At 40.5% G+C, this 21,490-nt stretch overlaps 1 long non-coding RNA gene across 1 annotated transcript; it reads left to right on the plus strand.

Moving 5' to 3' along the window:
• Positions 1-3,250: 3,250 nt before the first annotated feature.
• LOC118229487 lies at positions 3,251-15,765 on the plus strand. The gene is made up of 3 exons (XR_004765679.1): positions 3,251-5,731; positions 7,825-8,033; positions 15,663-15,765. It is a non-coding gene; the product is annotated as an uncharacterized LOC118229487 (long non-coding RNA).
• Positions 15,766-21,490: the final 5,725 nt, after the last annotated feature.

The raw sequence follows: 21,490 nt of genomic DNA on the forward strand, positions 1-21,490 counted from the left end.
CTGTATCTCCAGTGGTGTATTGGAGGTGAAGAGAGGAGCAGATTGAGGAATAGGTGGACAAAATCCTATTTAGCTGCTGTTATTTCATTCAGCGATACACAAACATGCACACAAACTTTCCTATACTTGCTCTAATTCACTTACTCATACTCCCTCTTTTTCCCAAACACATATTTTGCCTTTTTGGAAAATTTTGTTAAAGGAAACTGTTGAGCTCTAGGATGTCTTCCCGTTTGAGCCCTTGTTTGATGGATATTCACATGCTGTACATATAGAGTGTACACTGCGGGCCTCATTTCGCAATATTTTTGTAAAACTGTGTGTAAATATATTTGCAATCGGAAACTGACAAATTCCTCTGGGTTTTTCAAGCACGCACAGACTCAGATTTCTATCCCCCCGCATCCTTGTGTATATGTTGATAAATACCAATCAATCGTAAAGTAAAAGCACGTTGACAGAACTTGTGGTTAGCATAAATTGACACCCCTGAAAGAGCTTGGGGAATAAGCTTGGAATTCTATTGCAGGAAATTTAAAGAGATAGCCAAGAAAAGACAAAAGAAAAAAAAAAACTGTGCCGAGACTGAAGTGCTGTTAATGGACATACAAGGCGAAAAACATATTTTATTCAGCAGTGTAAGCAGTGGAATGATAGGGCTGGAGAAGACTAAAGCCTGACAAGATATAGCTGCTGTTGTCAACTCCGTCACAAGTTCCACTACGATGTGACAGGTAAAATGAAAACTGTTTGACATGAACCCAGAGGCAAAGAAAATATTCATTTCTAATAAAGCTTCTAATAAAGCAAGGTCAGCCATAGCAATTAAGGCCTAATCTATGACTTTTGCATCCTATTTATAGCAAACTTCATTTTTGTGTTTTATGGAATTTGTATTCAATTGCAGTTAAGCATTAAATTGATTCATCAGGATTACATGAAAGAAGCATCACCTGTCTTAATTTTGAATCCAATTGTGATTTCTGTATAATAATTTGAACAATTTGTCAATATATAGTCAGTATACAATTGACTTATAATTTCAAAATTTTAAAAATAAAAGATGAATGAATGGAATAATAAAAGCAAAAACACATAAAACAAGCTTTAAAACAGTGTTTTTCTCATTTACGCACACAATACAAACCATTCAGAGCATTCATGAAATCTGTTTGGATCCCACGAATAACGATAACTTTGATAAATCCCATACTGTTTACGTCAATGCATTTACGAACGATTTATGGTCAAATTTGTTCGGCTCACGTTTGATAAATGAGGCCCAGTATAAGTGCACACTACACGCAGAGCCTCAGCAGTGTACACACATGCTGCAGCTGCAGCACTGGTGAGGCATGAAGCATCAAACGCCTCCCACCTTCTGGCCCTGCTCTTTCACCCCCACTAATCCCCCAGGAGGGCGAGAGCTGAAGATGGAGACTTTATGGATTTCCTCCCACAGCGGTCTTTACAACGACAGCTCACGTAAATCAGCTGAATACAAACCTGGTGTAGTACCACAAAGACAACATAGAGAGCTGGAAGGAAAGAGACAGACAGACACAGACACATCTGTGAGTCAGAAACAGGCACACAGAGGTACCTGGAACTATTATTACTCAATTTCAATGATTCGTATCTCAATTTATGCGTGAATGAACAAGATAATGTATTAAATTTATCTAAGGTTGTCAATTTATTCATTTTAAGTCCTTCAGGGTTTTCCCAACCACCTGTGTATGTAAAATGCTTCTTTGTTTCTCTTGTTCTTTATCTTTGTATGTACAGTATTCATGATTGCACAAATAAATGTAAAAAAATAGTCTAAAACTAAGTGGAACAGCCAGTCTTCCTAGGGGAGGGGCACAGAACCAGTTACCTGGTTTGTGGTAATGCACCATGGCCTTAGGACAATTAGTGAGAAACATTAGCATTAGCTTAGACTTGTTGCGGCTAGAGCTGTTTATTGATATAACAACTTTGCAGTGGAATCTCTGGTAGACTTTGGAAGTAAATACAAACACAACATGGCAATGGTGGGGAAAAGTCCTGGATACACAATGTTCAGACTAAAAGAAGTCCTCCTCCATCCTCTTATACAGACGCACTTTCATATGAATTCACTGCAGTGTGTGAGGCAGATGACTTTTGCCCCCATTGGATCTGCTGGACAGTTACGATGCTACTTTCGCAACATGCCTCTGGATTCAATCAGACACTGATGCAGTGGGGGTGGAACATGGTTTGTTCTCAACCCAAATACTGTGTTCCCCTGAAGTAAATACAGTGCCTTCAGATAGTATGCACTCTCTTGAACTTTTTAATGTTGCGTCCCGTTACACCTAAATATTTTGATGAATTAAAATACTTTCCCCCTTCACCAATACAATAAATTCAACACATTTATGATGCAGAAAATATGAGGTGCACCCCCCCCCCCAGCTCTAAGTCTTGAAGTCTTCTCAATATGTCCAATTTTCCAACTGTATCTACATACACTGAGATTGTTGGAGGACAGCAATTTTCAGGTCATACCACAAATTGTCAATGGGGGAAATTTTCTAAAGTCTGCACTTTGATTGGGCCATTCTCCCTAAATGCAGATTGCTTGATGACTGAAACAGATGTTCTTCAAGGATTTCCTAGTATTTGGCTCCATCTTTCCATTGATTGCAACAAACTTCCCTGTCCCTCCTGCTAAAAAGCAAGTCCATAGCACGACAATCGCATCACACGTGCACTTCCTTATATGCTCATTTTGCCTGTGTATCTGAGTATCCTGCAATTGGCTACTTTCATCAGACTACTTTGAACAGATGTTGTTATTGGCAGCTGTCGCAAAATGTCCAATGGGGAGAATTATTGATTGTGTGACTGGAGCATTTGTGATGATTAAATTGGCAATGCTAAATAATTCAAGTTCTTAAGGGCTGAGTGTCTGTGATAATTGTGTCTACTTCTGTTGGAAACCCTGAAATGTGCCAAACCCTCGGTGCTGTATAGGTGTGGGGCATGACCCGCCTAGTCGTAACTTGGCGGATGGCGTACCTGGCATCCCAGTACCAACACTCATGGAATGTGCCCCGGCCAATCACAATGTGCGGTCAATACACAACTATTGCATAAAATGCATTTGTGCAGTCTGTGAAATATAGTGGTGGGGGATTCAGACATTGGTGGTTTCTTTTCATTACATAAGAGCCTTTACATGTAGGCAATTACAGTTGACGAAATGTTTGGCCAGGTGTGCCATGTAACTTGGTCTGGATTGATGTAGTGTGCAGTGCCGTGGTCAGAAGTTGACAAAAACACTGAGCCAATCAAAGAGCAGGAGGCCACCATGCAAGAATCGTTTGACCTTCAGCACAAAGACTCAATCAGAAACATGAGCAGACAGCAGGCTTCACATTTTAAATAAAGAAAATTGACTTTTTTGTCCCTGGTTAATGAAGATTAATTGAGTGGCTTCTTTGCATTTGGAAGTCTTTATTATTGCACAGCCTTCAAGCAGATTCAGTAAAGGACAGGTCAGACCCGTGTGCACAAGTGCCTCTTGTAGGAGAATTAATTATATTTGGTTTGGAAGTCGTGATACCTTGACTGTAGACAGCTGGATGAGCAGAGGTTTAAGGGACAAGGGGGTTACAAGTCACACCCCCTCTTTGCACTCGGGATAGTTCACTAACACTTCTCTGTGTCATATCAGTTATGGCAACTTCCAGAATTCATTGGCCCAATCCAGAGATTATGTTATTGAGTTTCCCAAGTTTGTGTAAACTGATATCCTAATTTAGTTCTCTGTGTTTGCACACCTGGAGGGTGGGTAAATCAGGGCTCCTTGTTTGTTTGAATGCAATGGGGGTGCAAACTTGGTTCATTGCTAGGTGTCGTGTGTGGAATTTTTAGGATGTGGCTCCTGTCTTCACCAAATGACCATATTTGGTGGTTACCTCTCATTAGTGCTCCTCACTACTGAGAACATGGACTTGATCACCTTGGTTGAGAGAGCAGTCCTGGCTACAACATGTGGCCATTACTCCTCCCTAAAAACAGACACAGTGTTGGACTGTGGGCTGTTTCTTGACATTACTGGGAGACATGACAGTAAATTCCTCCCACCACACTATGCCTCCACTGGGTTTCTTCATTTTCGGAATAAATGAGAGAAAATAAACATACAGGAAGTTGAACATTGTAAGTCCGGTGAAGAGGTGATTGAGGATACATGCAGACAAATTGTTTCACTGGTGTCCTCTTTTGACCCAAATTATAGAAAACCAACCTATGTGAAAGCATGACCACCATAAAGATTGGGACTATGAACTGTGGGACCAGCAAGTCATCCATCCTTACAGGGCCAGCTGTAGGCACAGGTGATAAGGACTGTCACCTAGGGTGCAATCCATTTGTGGGTTGGTGGGATGCCAAACGAAGGGGGAAAAAAGTAATGTGATATGTCCTGTCCATGGTAGTCATTGGGCAGACAACTGGTCCCCAATAACCTCATGACTCAAGTGGTTTTAACTGTCTTCATCAGACACATGAAGGATTCTTGTAAAGGCTAATCATTAGAAGCAACGATGCTAACAGGGCTGACCACTCATGAATATTCATGGTGAGCAGGCACCAGTGGAACTTTTAGCCAGGGTGGGAAGGGAGGTAGTATGTAGAATCTACTAATTTATTGGCTGGCATTTGGCTCCAATCTGGCATTGGTTTCCCTCTCTGAATGGGGATATTTTCCACCGTGTTGCAATACACATTGTCGGCCACACGTCGAACAGTACCTGAATACGGAGGAACGGGCTCCTGCCAGCTCCTCAATTTTCCCTCAGAGTACGCCAGACAGACCAAGCAATCTGCCAAGGAGAGCTCCATTTGTCTCGCCTGTTCCCGTGGCAACTGCCAGACAGCGGCTCTGTGGCTGATATCTTCATTTTGGTTAACGAGGAGGCTCAGTGCTATTTGCACTGCGGCAACAGGGAGATTCACTTGGCTCCCATGACAAAGGGGAAATATGAGGGCGAGGAGGAGAAAGAGGAGAAGGAGATCACACACTAGGGAATGCTCACTCTCAAAGCAGTCCAGGTTGGACATAGGCCAGTATTCTGACCAGAAACTAAGGAGACATTTCACTCCAATGGGTCCAGGTGAGAATGAAACTTAAGTCTCTCAACAACATATGTAAATGCATAGACAAACATACACACAGCCTCACACAGACAGACACACAAAAAACTCAAATAATGTATATATTGGCACATAGACACACATGCATACATGCACAGTAATTAAAGAGGATTGTTTTTCCTTAGTTATGTGTAGGAGGGACCGCTTGTAGTTACACACAACACAGAGCTATGTTGAGACAGCAAACTTTCCCAGAGGAAAGCAAAAACAGCTATTATCTTCCCTGCGAGGAAGAACGCACCTCCTTGTCATCTGCCTCGACGCTCTGAGCACCCTGGCCCTCCATTTGTTCTCAGTGGTAGCCTGCAGCCTTCGAGCCTCCTGTGACGCACACACTGGATCACAGAGCCTCGTGCAGGGGGAGGAAGTGGCCTGAAGTACACCACAACTTCCTGTAAAGCTTTTGATGCCTGAAACAAGCCACCAAGCAACCACTCCCTGGCAACAGTCTCACTATATCTGCTACTAACTGTGACTTGAACAACAGTTACACTTGAATTTCAGACCAGGCTGAAACAACCAGCTGCCACCAAGTTGACAGGTACATACAATCATTGTTTGTGTTTAAACTGTAAACTTCAATTACTTTTGAGATTTTCTTCCCACACATCCTGTGCAACATTACATACTCACAATTCATATTTTTGTGTTATCACTGACACTTATAGTATATACTGCATGAACTACTTTATTCATATGTGCCTATATGTTTCTAATTTCATAGTTTAGTTCATTGTTTATTTAAAAGGGACCATGCCCAATCAAAATAAAATGGCACAAGTTAGCTTCAAGCTAATTGACATCTGCAGTCCCTGAACAGGAAGTACAGCCCAACACAATACATAACAAGATTGTAATGCAACACAATGTAAGCTACTATACAGCCTTTGCGAGGCATTTTACACCATTGCACAATAAAATTAACCTTATGAAATTGTAAAAAAGGGAATGATGTGATAGATTTTTTACATGAAACGTATATTATCTTTTTTGATCTCTTTACACTTAAGTTACTTTCCAAATTCTCTTATGATCAACTGATGGTTACTGAAGAATTGATGTTGGGATCCTTTATGGTATGTTGTTTGCAGATACTCTTGCCGCTGATGCATAGTTAAATTAGAATACTGCACATGCGCCTATACCCTTCGGTATGATTGACATTTGAGGACCTGTATGACCCAAAGGAGTGCAGGAGTCCTGCAGTTGATAGCCTTTCAAAATATTTTCCCCAAAAATGACAGGTAGTAAGTTTTCAAGTTTCTGTGTGCATTATACATATTTATTTATTAAAAAGAACCTAACTACCACCCTTCTAATTTTCTTATACTTGTTTGCTGTTGTGCTGTCTGTACCTGGCCAAAACTGGATGGATGTATCTGAAACAGTAAAAATGTGGCCTACACAGGCAGCATTCGAAGCAGGAAGGCATTGAGGCATACCGCATTCAAAAGTTAGATGCCTTCATACAGACAATTCTCTACAGCACTGGATATGTCATTCTCCAAGTAGGATATCCCATAATTATGTGCAAAATGGAAGATAGCCAGTGGGGCAAGTTTGTGTACAAATGTTAGTGATATTATTCAGTATACCCAGTTATAATTGAGAAGCTAAATGATTCAGAGGTTGTTGTCAGTGGGTTTTTTACTTTTGTTGTCACTTTTTTGTTGCACCAAATTTTTTCAGCTTTATATTCTAATTATATAATAATATATAATAACTGAGAGCTAATCTTGATACATTAACCTAGTCTTTGTTGTTACATTGCTTTATTAACCAATTGTAACAATGTAGAATTGTGTACTAAGCATGTGAATTCAAAATAAAAATGTTGGTGAAAAAAAATACATGGTGTCCATTGCCATTAATCATGCATGATCAGGTAGGCTGAGGAAATCAGTTGAGATGGTAGCATTGATATAAGCCAATTTTCTGGCCGCAAAAAAACTTTCAAGCTCATGACTTACTAGTGGGAAGCCTGTCTCCATTCAGGATTGTGTTCAGGCACCTCTAAAAATGTTGACTTCGAAGGATGATGACTGATCAGGCAGTGAGGCAGCAGACAGCTGCCTTCAGTTTGAGATACAGCTGTAGTGTGCATTCCTTAACAAATGATTTAAATAAGGTTTTTAATCTTCCCCTTTTGTATTATTCATTCATTCATTCATTTGTTTATTCATTCAATTGTTCATTCATAAATGAGGGACTACTGACCACCTATTTTTTTGGCTGAGTGTGGGGGACCACAAATCAGTGTGCGTATGTCTGAGAGGCTTTTGGAGTTGCTGATCACTGTGTGCCTGAGTGGGTGTTGGGGACCACTGGCCACTGTATGTTTCTAAATAGTGTCACAGGAGCCAGGAGAAACCAGCATTGAAAACACCAGAAACACCTGAGGAGCATGTATTGAAAGTACTAAATAAAAAGTGACATTATCTGCCTTGTTTTGATGCTGTGAGGGGTTTTCCTGGTTTTCAGTGTTGGCAGTTGTCGTTGGTACGGGTTTTCCTCCCTTGCTCTCCTAAGGAATCATGCAGGAGAGCAAGGGAGGATGTTCTGGCTGTCGAGTGGTGGATCCTGGCTTATTCCATCCCTTGCCCTCACTCCACGTCCTCTTGTTTCCTTCTGCAGGCAGTGGCTGTTAAATGGGCTGATGTAATCTTCGGAGCATTGAACCAGTGCTGAAGAATTAGAGGCAGCACTGCTGTGGTTATTTGAGACTACTAATCACTTCATGTTCCTGGATGGGCATTGGGTTCTACTAACCACTGCCAATTTCTGAGTGGATATCGGAGGCTACTGATCATTTTTCAGAGAACAGCTCCTTATGGCCTCTGCAGGTAAATCCATGGTGATGTGTTCCACATTTATGGAGACAGGCCTGGTGGGTGTGCACCTTTTTGACAGTGTAGCATGTACTGCTCAGAAAAAAAGTCACATGAAGATGTGACACCCCACAGCTTCATAGAGGCGGATGATCTTTACTCACAAAATGTGGCACTATTGGAAGGTTTTGACTCAATTCCTGACTCAAGACTGACTTGAGTCGGCATACTTCTGACTTTACTGTTTTGCTCGCGAAAGTGAGCTCTGGGGTCAATGACATTTCTACGCCCTTGTTGATTTTAGCTGGTAGCAAACCAACTCCTTCCTGTTGATGTCAGCAGAGGGGAATAGGCTTCACAAAACGAAAATCAATCTCCTCACCCAAAAACGAGTGAGAAGAACCATTTCTCAAGATTACTTCACTATAGTGAGTGTGGAAAAAATGTGCTCATTTGTTTAACATTTGACTTTACTAAGGCTGAGATGCTGGAGATACACTTCTGGGAAATGCACTGATGCTTATGTACAGCTAAAGCTCTTTAATGCTCTTTCTTGCATTTAGCTGTGTGTGTGTATGTGTGTGTGTGTGTGTATGTGCGTGGGTGTATGATTGCCATAGGCTAACTTGTCTTCAGTAACTGTAGCAGCAGAATGCATTCTGAAGTGTACAGGAGCAACTTATCTGGTCAAGTTCAAGCAAATGCCTCCAAACTCATTGGGTGATGCTTCATCATACAGCAAGACAATGATCCCAAATATATTGTTAAAGCAACAAAGGAGTTTTTCATAGTCAAAAACTGGAAAATGTTTGACTGGCCGCATCAGTCACCAGATCTGAATTCAATTACACATGCGTTTTACACGCTGGAGAGAATACTCCAGGCAACCTGCTCCCGCAGGAGTTTAAAATGGCTGCAGGCCTGGCAGAACATCACCAGAGAAGATACTCAGCACCTGGTGAAGTTGTGAAGTCTATGGGTCACAAGCAGTCATTGGATGCAAACTATATGCGACAAAGTGCTATACATGACTACTTTCATTTACGTAACATCAATATGTCCCAAACATTCTGGAGCTCACTGTACAGTATGTATGTATGCATTCTGGACCTAAAGTCCTTTTTTGAATCTCATTCCTGTTTGCTTATGTTCTTTTGCTGGGCCTGAAATAGACGTGGGCAACTCAAGCAGTTCGGTGCCACATTGTGATATACTGCGTAATGCATTCCACACCGTCACAGAAAGGAGCAGAATTTTTCAGATCTGCTCAACCAAATATGGAGGCCAAATATGGACTGCTCCCCTGCACAGTCTCCACTGCAGTAAAGCAAAAAAGGGCCAATACCATATTTGCTGTGCATTTCTTTAAAAAAGGAATGGTCTCTTTCCGAGTCATTAATTAAAACCACATCACACGTACTCGCTTCACTCCGTGAAACTGATGGACGCCTATTTGACACGTATTTACTGACAGCAAGTATTAAATCTGATGATTAATCACTCTAGGATATTGCATGGTGTCTAACACAGCTGTGTGCACTGAATACACATCAAAAGGCTGATTTGTAGACCCTTATAATGGTCAACACTTCATCACTGTATGTAAAGAGGGTTCTTTTAGCAGCTGTAGTAGACAGGAGTCATCAGATGCAAGCCTAAGACTGTTCGACTTTGTCATGGAGAGAACAAGCTGATGTAAGTAATGAAATTGATAGATGGAGTAAGTGTTTTTGACTCTTGTTGTGTGACACCTTGTGTAGCGCTGGCATTGCATATAGTACATTCTCTATTAGCATTACCTGTTTGCATTTTGTTTTATTTTTTATCTGCTTATTTGTTGTCTCCTATCTGTGTCTGTGTGTGTGTGTGTGTGTGAGAGAGAGAGAGAGAGAGAGAGAGAGAGGTGGGGAAACCCACTCATGCTGGGTAAACAGAAGGGGCTCTTGCACTGTCAGCTCTGGTGTCCAAATACAGCGAAGAATTCGCTAGAGGTTAGAGTGACGAGCCGTGGAAGGTGAGAGGTGTATGAGGCCATATCTTCCGTGATGTCACAGGGAGACTGGAACTCAACACTTTGCTAGCTTTGAGTTTCTCCTCAACAACGCCCAGTCACTAAAAACAGTGTCAGATGGGAGATGTAATGTGCCTGCAGCTTATCTCCCCCACCCCCACCTCCATTCCTTCCCATCCCTATCAATCATTGTTTTTCCCCACTGAAACATTTTTTAAATGTCTGTGCAACTGCAGTTGCACAGGGAAGGGGGAACTTGGGGTTCATGTGGCTACCTGTCAGGCATACTTACGCGCACATGACTCAAAAGCATGCAAAATGGTGTTTTATGTCTTTTTAAAAAAAAATGTATAAAAGACTATGACATACGAGAACTAATGTTCTCCTTTGGCTGCACTGCTTATGATCTAAATTGTAAGCACCCTTGATAATACATCAGATAAGATGGGCAAAATCCTGCCCAGTAACCTTTCCTATTGGACATTTTCTCTGATCCTAGCTCTGGTGCTGACAAACCACTCAGAATGTGATTCTTGTACTGAAAGGCTGAAGCTGGAAACAACCATGGTAAAAAAAAAAAAAAAGTAGACGGACCTGGATTAAATACGTATTTGTTTTGGATTCAAATACTTTTCTGTGCTCTGCTGATCTTGTCTGGTGTAATTGAGCCTGCCAATATGACCAGAAGGCAGGGTTTGCACTTTTTGAGAGTATTTCATTGGTTCCGATACACCAGACAAGATCAGTAAAGCGTAGAAAAGTATTTGAAACCAGAACAAATATGTATTTGACGCAGGTTTGTGAGTAGATCACAATCATTCACTGCACATCTAAGTTGAATATAAATTTATGACAGTTGTGAAGGAAATCAAAATAAAAATTGAGCTGTTTGGTGCGCAGGGTTACTTCTGCATTGAGGGTAAGCCTTTAAAGTAAAAGTGAACACACAGAGGAAGTTACACTTATTAAACAGCTTGTAATTACTCTAACAGAAATATTCTGAAAGATGGGATTTCATAAACTGTTCAGTGACCTCTGGGCATCCATATTATCACTTTTAATATGTTTAGATGTTTTTGGCAATATTATATCATCAATTAATCATATATGGATATTGTGATAATATGTGCTGGGTATAATTCCATAATATATGACAACCTGTTTTAATGATTTTTCAGTATACTTAAATGGCTACTGCACTGCAGCCTGTAGTGGATGCTGGATAAAGGTGGCAACATTACGTATAAATTAAAATATTTTTGTGGCCATTTTAGGGAGTCTTAAAGGAGTACCATGGTGATTTTCACACTTTCTCGGTTTTATGTGCTATTTGCACAAGAGACATTGAAGAAACACAATTAATAAAGTATTAAATATGTCTGTATTTTTGGAGAAATATGCGTTTTAAATTTATCGTCCTATTTTCAACCGGTTGAGAAAGTTGTCAACTTGGTGCGTCACAAATACAGTAACCACTCCCCTTTCCACGCCCCGTAAAGAAATCTGACAGGACACACCGCTGGCTTAGAGGCAAGACAATGCAAATATTTGACTAACGTTAGGTTCACTTAAATTAAAGTGCCTTTTAAGGACTATTAGATTATTTCTGGTTATAATCATTTAGCTAGCTAGCTAACGTTAGCTAGCTAGTTTGCTTTTATGAGGACGTTATAGTTGTGCTTTTATCTTAACTTGGCTAGCTAGATAGCAAAAATTATAATTGGATATAAGTCAACGTCCTTACCTTAGCTATCTATCGATACTTGATATACTACTATGCTAGCTAGCTTGCGAAAATTCAGTCTCCCAAAAAGAGCGCGTATCATGGGGGTAGCTATGGTAACGGGGCACAGTCTGTCAATCATAGCTAACTGACAGTTCTCATTACCACGCCCAGACGGTTCGGGTGAACTTCTATAGTGGGAAATTTAGGCTTAGAAAAATATGTTTTAAAGTACATAAATGACTGAATAATAAAAAAAATATGCACATTTGTTTTGTTGCCTAAAGACAACTGGGAAGTGTCACGTTCAACCACCATGTTACTCCTTTAAGGAAAAAATGTTTGGGGAACTCTTGCCATCAACTGAGGGCTTATCTGGACTTATTCAGATCCAACACTGGTCATCGCTCCACGAACTTGGGCTACGATTGATTTATTATTTAATTTGTAGTACTTGGAAAATCACTGTCAGGGTTTTTGACTAGATCTCTTCATCCAGAAACAGCTAGAATGAGGGTGATGTAGCCTACCTGGTCTGTGTTCTCACTGTGTTTATGTATCATTAGACAGTAATGAATATTGTCGCCTCCGCAAATCTGTCCTCGCTACTCCCTTCCCCTGAACTGCTCCCCTGGCACGTTTTGCATTTTTGAATTCCGTCCAGCTGGCCTCCCCAACAAATGAGTGTGATTTTTAAAAACCACCTCAATCACTCATCCCCCATGTTTGTGTTCTTGTTAGGTTAGCCATTGTTTAGTGCAATTTGCATTCAAGGTAATGAATTCCTTTTTTTTGGGGTCTTGTCTGTTCGATGTTCAACAACTGCTCTTTCCTGATTGTTGGATCAAGTTTCAGCAACAACAATGGGAGGCCATCAAACTTAATTTTAAGCCTGGTTCCCAGGACAAGTTTTAGGCCCTCCTCTATAATGCACTGTCAGCAGACTCTAATGAGCTACCCTAGCAAGACCACATTACTGATTAATGAACTCTAGTTAGGATTTGTTTATATTTAGGAAAGGAAGGTGGGGGGTGGGGAGATTTCTCAGGTCGGAGACAAAGTCTAAGTTATGTAGATAAGCCCTGCTGCTAAACAGAAATAGTTATTAAATACCTTGTGGCTGGAATGAGGGAGGATTTCCCCCGTGGCATGTTTAACTGAAAGAGCCTTTTGTGTTCTGTCTATCCATACAATTTAATTCACAAGGTCATCTCAGTATTTTGAGATTGCCACATGAAAAACACTAGGGCCTCAGTACCACATTGAAAAAGGCTGAGTTGAACTGCAAGGCACTGTGCATCCAGGTCACAATGCCAAACGAAATATTGATCTGAATCAACGGTGTGATGTCATTTCCTGTCATCAGTTCCTGTCATAACTCTGCAAAACTTTCATGTAGTTAAACTGGGTCTGAGAATGAGAGGCAACAGGAACTATGACACACAGTGGGCCTCATTTATCTATGTATAAAACAGTGTGCACATTTATGCGTAATCGTTAACAAACTAACAAAATCAGATTTATCAAACATGTGTAGACATAGCTTTTTTTGTATCCATGTGTATGTTGATAAATACTAAATGATCATAAATGAAAAGCCGGTTCACAGTACTTGTGCTTAGCATAAATTGACACCTCCAAAATATCAAGTTACTTGAAACAATTTAGGAAACATTGGGTAGCACTGCTTTGGAATACAACTTGTTTAATTTGTGTGAGCTAAGATAGCCAATATTGTTTCATGTAACTTGGCACAATTTTGATATCAATAATTTTAATGGCAGGCCTAGATTTGAAATAATGACTTATAGACAGTGCTTTGTAGGCTATGTGTGAGTAACTTGGCTCTGTACTCCACAATTTTAGTCTCATCATCAAACAATTCACACGCGGTTAAGAGTGCACATTCTCGGCTTTTATTTAAGGGTATTTTAATACATTTTGGTTTCACCATGTAGAAATGACTTTTTATACATATTTCCCGTATTCTGGGGCACCATAATGTCTAGGACAAATGGCTTCACTGCTGTTTCTGATTCGACAGGCGTGTTCAATTGCTTTAGTGCAGGTATATGAGAACTGTCAGTATCTAGTCAGCAGCATCAGAATGAATTATGAAGTGTACAGAGTCTGCTCAAGTTCGGGCAGATGGCGCGGGGTCCCCCAGAGGGCGGGTCCCAGGGCGACTGCCCCATTCACCTCCCACTTAGAGACCGCCCTGTCCATGGGTCACAGACTTCAAGCAGTTTTTTGCATGAAAAGGATGTGCAACAAAGTACTAAATAGGACTACTTTTATTTACATAACATTAATATGTCCCAGGCATTATGATGGCCTGAAATGAAGGGTTATGTATAAAAAGTGCTGTAATGAAACAATTATAATGATAATATATTTATAATTTATATAATAAATTATATATATCTTTGTCCTAAAATGTTGTGCTTCCAAATTTGTGGCAGCAGTTTGGGGAAGGCCCTTTCCTGTTTCAGTGTGACAATGCCCCCGGCCACACAACAAGGTCCATTTTGAAATGGTTTTGTCGAGGTGTGGAAGAACTTGACTGGCCTACAAAGAGCCCTGACCTCAACCTCATCCAACACCTTTGGGATCAATTGGAAAGCCGACTGTGAGCAATCAGTGTCTGTCCTCACAAATGCTCTTCTGGCTGAATGGAAGCAAATCCCTGCAGCAATGCCCCAACATCTAGTATAAAGCCTTCCCAGAAGAGTGGAGGTTGTTACAGCAGCAAAAGGTGGACCAAATCCATATTATTACCCATAATTTTGGATGAGATGTTGAATGTCAGGTGTACACCACATACTTTTGGCCATGTGGTGTATTTATACATGAGTGTGTCTGCATGTGTGTGTGTGTGTGTGTGTGTGAGAGAGAGAGAGAGAGAGAGAGAGAGAGAGAGAGAGAGAGCATACGAGAAAATGTGAGAGTGAAAGAGTGTGTGCAAAGATGGGGTGTCCATTTTCAAGCACAATGCAAAATTAACATCTGCCCCAGTCTTCCATTGGTCAAACTGCTAAACCTAAACTAAACTGCTAAACTAAAGTGAACTTATGGTTCAGAAAATAACATTTCATGAATACAGCCTTTGTAGACTTGCCTACCTACCTACTCAGCGATTCCTCAGCATAACTAATTGCACACAAAATTAGACTAATGACAAGTGACCTGACTGAAGTCAGAGAAATGCAATACTTTATTCTGAAAGAGAGAGGGAAGAGAAGGTTAGTCTTCTGTTATTAAATTTCTGCTGCAACTGTAGACAACTCCTGTCATGCTAATAAAAGAGTTATTGGGTCTTCGATCAAACCTCTTCTATGTATATTTTATGAGAGTGGTGCAGTCACTAAGTGATACAAATATTTAGGTATGTGTGTGCATGCGTGCGTGTGTGTGTGTGTGTGTGTGCGTGTGTGTGTGACTGCGTGGGTTGAGTTGTTTCTCCTGTGTGTTTGACAGGAGGAGGGGTAGATTAGTCGAGGGTAAGCTGTATTTTGTAAGACTGACTTACACAAAGGTCTCAGTCAGAACTGGGCTATTGGAGAAAATGGTGTATCCCCCAGTAACAAGCAGGCTCACAGAGGATAATTGGAGTGAGTAATGACTAGTGTTGCCCAAACGTGAGCAGATGGGTGCATCGCATTGTAATTCCCTGCCTGTCTGCGCTGCGTGGCGTTTGAAGAGCACACCTGTCGCAATGATTAAGACGGCAGGGCCGGAGAAGAGCTGAGAAAGGAGCAGAATGACTGAGGAGTTGTTCATGTTCCCATTGCCTGAAGGAGGGGCTTTATACTGATAACGACTTTAGCATACATGAAAAATCTGTCCCTAGCATGTGAAATAACAGTAATCATACTAATAACAGAGGACCGCTTGTGTCTTTTTGTTCTAGTTCCTTCTTAATCCAGGTCCGAGTAAAGGACTCATAACTTGCAAGAACAAAGATCCACTCTTACTTGTGACGTGTGTCCTGGAAATGGGGGACGGGAGTTGGGGGCGGGGTGGATGATTATTTACCTTAAATTGGTAAGTATAGGCTACTCAGAACCATTTTCGGTGTAGTTACTTGGAGCAACAATCAAGAAATTACTTAAGCTAATAATCAATACCAATTGGCACACCTAATTTGTCTCTAGATCATTTTGTGTTGGCAAACAAGATTTTCATAACAAAACATGTCAGGTATACGTGCACTTTTACTGCCTGAATTCAAGGAACATTGATGAAAAAAGAACTTATCTCAAAGCTGTAGTGACAGGTAAGCTGGAATCAAAAGAGCCAAAATGGATCTTTTTATTGGTTTCAACTGTTTATTGGTTTCAGCCAATTTAATTCTATCCATTTATTTTGCTTGATTAAAAACTGTGTTACATATCTGAATAACCCACTGTTAAGAGTTCTCCCAATGCTTTATCTTAATTGTGTCGTATATCATAGTTCCATTTTCTTCTTGTCTATTTGCAAAATATAAATAAGATCTGGATCAATTAAGTGAAATCAGTTTCACATGGAAAGAATACACTTGGGGTAAATCCCTCTTTACATTTTCTGTATCTTTTGAATCATCACAATTGTTATGCTATGGTAGAATAATACTGGGAATAGTTAGGTCTATTATTTATCTACTGGTATTTATCTACTGGTATTTTAGTACCCTCTGTTTGTGGCTCACTCATCACCAGTGCCCATGAGCTACTGCGGTAGACAAGTTTTTCATAAGAAATTGAGAACGAATCGATAACTACATGAGCAACATGATGTTTGTCAATTTAGAAGAAGCAAACTCTCATAGGAAGGAACTGCATTTAATGGTCTCTCACATTTTCTTTGTGGCATGAGAATGACAAAACTTTGGGTTGGCAAAACACACACCCAACTTGGGCCGCAGTAGAATTATTTTTAATGTTTCCTCATTTTCTTACATTTCTTTCTTCTGCACACGTCAAAAGGAAACAAGAAGAGAATGAAGGAGGAAACAAGGAGATGAAAACAGAAGAAAATGCTTGTAAAAATCTGGACATCCTGGTTCACTCCAGAATCATTTTGAGGCAAGATTGTTCATACGTATGTTGTTGAAACCTCCAGCACCTGTGCAGTCTATTACATTTGAACCTGACTTTAATTCAAAACAGCCCTCTCCATCTGTGGAGGCATTAACAGTGGATTACTCACTTATCTTGCAGCTCTTTGTGTGTATTATATTTAGAGTATTAAGCCAGCAGCATACCTCTCTATTAGAGGAAGTGAAAGTCTATTTTGTAGCATAGAGCAGATAAGACCAGAGATAAGGATGTGGAACACAGAACGGGGTATTAACACATGCTGAAGTGCAAATGAGTCATGACCTTGTATTAAAATAGTGGTGGATTTGGGGGGGAGCACAGACATGCCCTAACTTAACAGACAGCAAAATTCAGCTGGAAACCCAAAGCTCCCCCTTGTGGCAGTTTGTTCCAAAACAGTTAATGGGTCCTGTCTCATAGATTTCCAGTTTAATTCATGAGCCCGCGTGAATGAAAGTCAAACGAGAGACCTGTGTATCTGTGTGTCTGTTTGCATGAAAAGTAAAACAAGGTGAAAAAGAGGCCTACTCCTCACTTTTAGTGACTATATGCAAAGGCATAACAATATTAATAATAATAATACTATTATTATTAATAATAATAATAATAATAATAATAATTCTAGAAATCCCATATTTTCTTTCTTTTGACCAGTCATTATTAATGTCATACAGACTCCTGTCATTATTAACACATATAAAGCTTATGTCCTGTGTAACACAGTGTGACATGACAGCTGTACCCTTACGCAAGCTGTGCCCTTTTCTTTACAATAGCTAGCTACAATAACAGTTAAATTGTTTCACTTAAATGTATCTACCTGACAGTGTTACCAGTCACCCAAGTCTCAAATAAGTTTAATAAATGAACACTGAATTAATGAAACCCTGTATTTGTCTTTGTTGCGCTTGTGACTGTTTGCATTGAATGTTCTGACAAGGGGAAATGTGAAAAATTCACTTGATTGCCGGGCTTTCTTGACAGTCAACTCTCTCTGATGCAGTCACTTTATTACAAACCTCTGGATCTACACCTGGTAAGATCTTGGCTTTTATCCACCATTGAGCTTGCATAATGGTAAAGCCACATGGAGAGCTTTCACAGTTGATTCACATTGATGATCACAACTCTAATCTCACAACTTTAAATGGGTGTAACCTAGGTTCTACATTCAAAGATAACGAGCACAACTAGCACCAAAATGCTTCCTGTGTGAGTGAATGTGTGTGTTTGGGTGTGTGCATGTCTGAGGTCTCCCCCACCAGGCAGCACGCTGATTAGCACATGACATCACTGTCCATCAATCAGGAATGACCACACTGAACCACAGTATCAAGCATATGGGGAACACCATGCTGGAATAATAAATATTTACCGCATGACCATTTTCAACATGTGATAACCCTTGAGGCCTTTGGGTAGGTGTGGCACATGTCGCTTTGAGGTGTTTTTATTTGGGAGCTAATAGTCATGTGATGAAAAACATTCCATGAAAGGGAAAAAAAACTTTTTCCTGAATGAAGGAATAAATTCATGAATCTCTGGTTATCTGATTGGTTGTGTTTTTAATTCATTTCAATGTATACGCAGAAATATGTAATAGTATTTAGGGTTCCAAGTTACCGTTCCTGTTTTTGGTTTGTACACACAGTGCCACCTGCTGGCCCTTACCAGTAATATTATGTGACAGCTAAATACCCAGTGAAAATTTCTGTTTTACAGTTTGTAAACTGGGAAGGACTGATTGAGCTGTGAGTTGTGGCCACAGAGAGCAACTAGAAGAGCAGCTGATCCAAGCTTACCATAACCTTCACGGTATTTCAGTCAGGGGTGGTTGAGGGGATTTCCCATTGTTGGGGGGGTCTGCGGTTGAGGGCAGACAATGGCTGGACCAATCCCACCACTGCTAACCCGTACCTCCTTTGAGAATTTGCTCCTTTTGCTGCAACTGTGGTGAGTTTTCAGGTTCAATGCTGACATATTCTTTGTGATGACTTCCCAGAGCTTGGAAATGTCTTATACATGCTCCCTGAAAACCAATGTGGTGGTGAATTGTAAGCATTATGCAAAGATTAGGGAGATGTAAGAGGAAAATTGCTCTTCTGGTCGTTGTTGGACACTCTGTCTGTGTTATACGATAGTGTTACTTGAACCTTTAAATAACCATGTGTGTGCAACATCGGTTACTGTTGTATGATTGCTGCAACCAGTTTTTCTTCTTTTTTTTTAAAGAAGAGCAGACAGTCCACAATCCTTGTGTATCTTTCTACTTTGTTCAGACAAGGGCAAAGCAAAGAGTTACAAAGTCACAAAGATGGGATCATATTGCAGAAAGTATCATGGCAGGGAAATTGAACCCCCAGCTGCACGAAGATTCTCACTATATATTGGCTGCTCTGCTCACTGTGCCACACGGTCTCTTCATTCATTTTTATTTGCTGTTGTGCTCTTGTAGCCCTGACCAGAAAGGTCAGCTAAGAAGTAATTTCACCTTTGCAGCAATGAGATGGTGAAACAATGCTTGTGGAAGGGATTGTGAAAGCAAGCATTTGTCCGAGGGTATTATTTAGTGACCTGACTGAATCTGGCTTTTTTTTGGGAATCTGACTAGGACACTCATTACATTACATTACAGGCATTTAGCAGATGCTCTTATCGAGAGCGACTTACACAACTGTTTACATAGCATTTACATTGCATCCAGATATACAGCTGGATATACACTGAAGAAATTCAGGTTAAGTATCTTGCTCAAGTGTACAACGGCAGTGTCCTAGCTGGGAATCGAACCTATGACCTTTCGGATACAAGCCCAGTTCCTTACCCACTGTGCTACACTGCCGCCACTCATTCGTTAATTGCCATTAGATCTTGACCACAATTGCTGAACATTTCTTTATGCTCAGGGCTCAGGGCCTCAGTCCAGTGGATACTGATTGGAATCACTACTGAACACCCATTACAAGCTGTAGTGAAGGGGCTCTTTAACAGACTTGTTAAACATGGAAGCATGTTTAGATATCATATCATTAAATTGTAGATCTATATAAAACACATAGCTATTCAGTACAATATAAATAAACTCATCTGTGGCCACAGCATTAGCATGTATCTTGCCAAAGGACATTGGAGCAAAATATCATCCATCAAATGCTTGCTGATTACAGACGGAACGACCTTCAGACAGTGGAAAACCAATACTGACCATTAATGCTAGACAGGCAAACAGTGGCAGGCAAAAGTCAAAGATATACATGGTTAGTCTAACAAGACAGGTAGATAAGGAACATCGCAATGTTCTGTAAATAAATTACAGAACTTCAGTCATCAAGACATGCAACAGCTGGAAGGGCAACTTGGACTAAGGACAAAATGTGTCCTTGATAATCATATTCTCTATCAGCAGACAGTGTAGTTCATAGCCTGACCTGCACCACTTGTAAGGCTGCCCATGCTGCCTTATCTTAAGATGATTCTAGGACAGTATTCTTCCTGTAGAATATTTTTGGGTTTGTTTCTCAAGGACTGTAGAGTCATGATATAAAACCTGGCAAGACAAGCATAATAAAATGAAGATATACAATGCAAATAAGCACTGTGCCTGTGAAGTGCCAGATCTTGCTGGCATTCATAGAATACCAAATGAGCAGTGCATGACTACGTCTTGACAGATGCTCACCACAATGACAGTCCATTTTATAATTTCAGTGATACGTATATTTTATTAAATAAAATATTCTGGTTCCAATTGTTTCTGACAAAGTGAAAGTCAAAGTTTTTTTTAATTGTGTTCACAAATAAGAAATTATACTATTTTACTAAAATCTGACCCACAAGCAAACAGAACATTAAAGGGGCAAACATATATCTGAATAGGTTTGTAAGATTCAACATTTATTTAATAGGCCTAAATATTTGTTTTTTTTATTATTTTATCTGTATTTATGTTCCTCCCCCTCTTTTCCGTAGCATGAATTATTGTATATTTCCTAGTATAAATGTCTGCTTGTAAATATGAATGCCTAACTCTGACCCACCCCTTCCCGCCCACTAAGCCATTCCTACCCACTGCTGGCCAATCCAGTCCTTCCATCCAATGCACTCTTCAGCTGCTGTTTAGATCTGCGGCCCCAGACTGATCTGAGTTATCTGATTGGTCACATGGGATGGGGGTCATGTGTGGTACTGTGGAGGTCACATGACTGGAATGTCCTCTGCTGCCTTTAGGAGAGCTAGAAGGCCCTGCAGTTCGTGGAGGCGGAATGTTGTGAGCTTCTACAGACTGCTGCCCACCGTACCCAAGCCCAGCAGTCAGGTGCAGGTACACACACCTACACACTCTTACACACACACACACACACAATTAAACACTCTTACGAACACACACATACACGGTTAGGCTCTAACAGATACATATTTACACGCACTTACACACACACTCCCACATAGAACACCTATACAAACATACGCAGTCACTGTTAGGCTGTTACAGACACATTCAAACACACACACACACACACACACATTTATAGTTTGCCAGAACGTGATCGGTTTGTCAGAATTTATGTTTCAGTGAAACACGTATATGGCAGAGATCACCAGACCCTTCACACCTCCCTGTCAGTAAAGTGCCTGTTTGCTGCTCTCACAGAACCAC

Source organism: Anguilla anguilla, chromosome 6 (assembly GCF_013347855.1).
Source record: "Anguilla anguilla isolate fAngAng1 chromosome 6, fAngAng1.pri, whole genome shotgun sequence".
Taxonomy (NCBI): domain Eukaryota; kingdom Metazoa; phylum Chordata; class Actinopteri; order Anguilliformes; family Anguillidae; genus Anguilla; species Anguilla anguilla.